At 37.0% G+C, this 1,985-nt stretch overlaps 1 long non-coding RNA gene across 1 annotated transcript; it reads left to right on the forward strand.

The window, feature by feature from the left end:
* The first annotated feature begins 333 nt into the window (after window positions 1-333).
* On the forward strand, window positions 334-1,103 carry LOC140796938 (uncharacterized). Its single transcript, XR_012110562.1, has 3 exons — window positions 334-561; window positions 637-721; window positions 815-1,103. It is a non-coding gene; the product is annotated as an uncharacterized lncRNA (long non-coding RNA).
* The last annotated feature ends 882 nt before the right edge of the window (window positions 1,104-1,985 follow it).

Consider the following 1,985-nt stretch of genomic DNA (forward strand, 5'->3'; position numbering starts at 1 on the left):
TTTATCAAGGAATTACTTCACCTGTTCTTTTATTAGAAAAATAAAGGACAAATTACATGGATAAATTAAAATCAGGATGAATGTAATAGGATTGGGCAGTGGACTGTACTTTTTCCATAAAGTCTCTTACTCCCTTCTAGATGATAATTACCTGGGGTTCTATTGTCGTTAGTAGTTAATGTCTTCTTGGGATTTCTTTCCAACGACCTGTCAAACTACAAAACTTCCTTCGTAACCACTAGTCTTTCCTCCGTCTCACCATCCATTCTTCCCACAGTCTCATTGTTTGCGATAATACTGCTACTTAAAGAGACTCCAGACCTCCATTTGCTTGTCCACAAACACCACCGTAGTTCTCTTCTAAAGGTTCTTAATTAAAAGGATTTCTTTTCTTTTTTGTTTTTTTGTTTGTAGGGAAAGCCCGTAGACACATAGAAAGGAACCAGTGACAGCTGCAGTACTGGTCCTGGAAGGGCATCTTCTTGTTTAGACTCCCCTGGATTTATTGAAGGATGGGTGGCCAAGATAACTCGTCCGAGAACGTTTCTACGGATTCCACAGGTACCCATTTTCAATTCATATCCTTTGTTTCTATGTTTCCTATTTGTCGTTGATGCATAAGCAATTGCATCACAGAAGAAAGTAGTCAAGATTCGAAGCTGGAGTTTACGGAGGACGAGCAGACGCTCATTGCTAGGATGTTTAATTTGCTGGGAGAAAGGTATATGCATGATTTGTAAAGGGATAAAAGAAAGGGAGAGGTGAGTGATTCTTAACTTGCTGCCTTTGTCTTAACTGGTGCTTTCTGAAGCAGGTGGACTCTGATTGCTGGAAGGATCCCTGGTAGAACAGCCGAGGAGATTGAGAAGTATTGGACTGAAAGGTACTCCTCAAGTGAGTGAGTAGATGATGATGATGATGGGCAGTTTGAATTGGGAGAGGGGATGCAAATGTGAAGTTCTTGTACAACAATTGCGCTGAGGAATATGATTTAGCAGCTGCTAAGATTTGTGCTTCGCCTGTTGATGATTTCTTGCGATTTCACTTTTTCATATCATTGCAGACTTGTTTCTTTCTGAATGGGAACTTCTATTTTCTCAAAAGAGAAACACCTTAGAAATTTTCAGTTCAGCTAATTTTATTCACGAGAAAAAGAAAAGGAAAGAAGCACGGTTCGATAAAGTAAGGAAAACAACAAATGTTCTTCCTTTCGATAAATTATATGTTTATTCTCCCGATGCATATCAAGCTAACAATCTGCACTATCACACTGCACAGTTATACATTGTTGTCCAATTAATAGAGAGGGGTTATTATGTTTTACAATAAATTATACCTATACCTCTTAAATTATGACTCAGTATTATTTATGCCTCAACTAAAAAAATTGGATATGAGGACCCTCTGAAATATTGAGTTTATCAACCAATAAGAGTCTCCCACATATTCATATATAAATACATGGAGAAATTTAGTAAAATTATTTCCACCAATAGCTTAACTGTCTATGAGATTTTCAATAGTTTAAAGGATTAGATTTTTTAGTTCAAAAGGTATTAGTAATATTGAGTAATCGTTCAAGAAGCATACGTGTAATCTAGCCTATGTTTAGATACTATGTACATATGATAACTTAAGTTGAAACTTCAGAAATTGAATCAAATACCAAACTATAACGCTTTGTGATAGCCCAGAACAAATGTCAATTAAAACATTTATGGGAAAAGAGTAATGACGTATTACCGTTGTATAGTAATTACAGTACTTTGGATATATATATAGATCCTTAGACTTCTCCATTAAGAGTTTAATCCAGGTTAAGGTCACACACTGAGGGTAGGTCCAACCAACACTTACAAGAGTGGTGCTGGAAAGATAGTCCAGCCAAGGAGTGAGCTTGGCGGTTGTTACTTCTGCTCGTGAAGCAGATCATGAGGGATGGTTGCTTTGTTTTCCTGTATTTGGATTCCTGCATGAGAGACAAA

Source organism: Typha latifolia, chromosome 10 (genome assembly GCF_019914945.1).
Source record: "Typha latifolia isolate L0001 chromosome 10, TyphaL0001v2, whole genome shotgun sequence".
NCBI lineage: Eukaryota > Viridiplantae > Streptophyta > Magnoliopsida > Poales > Typhaceae > Typha > Typha latifolia.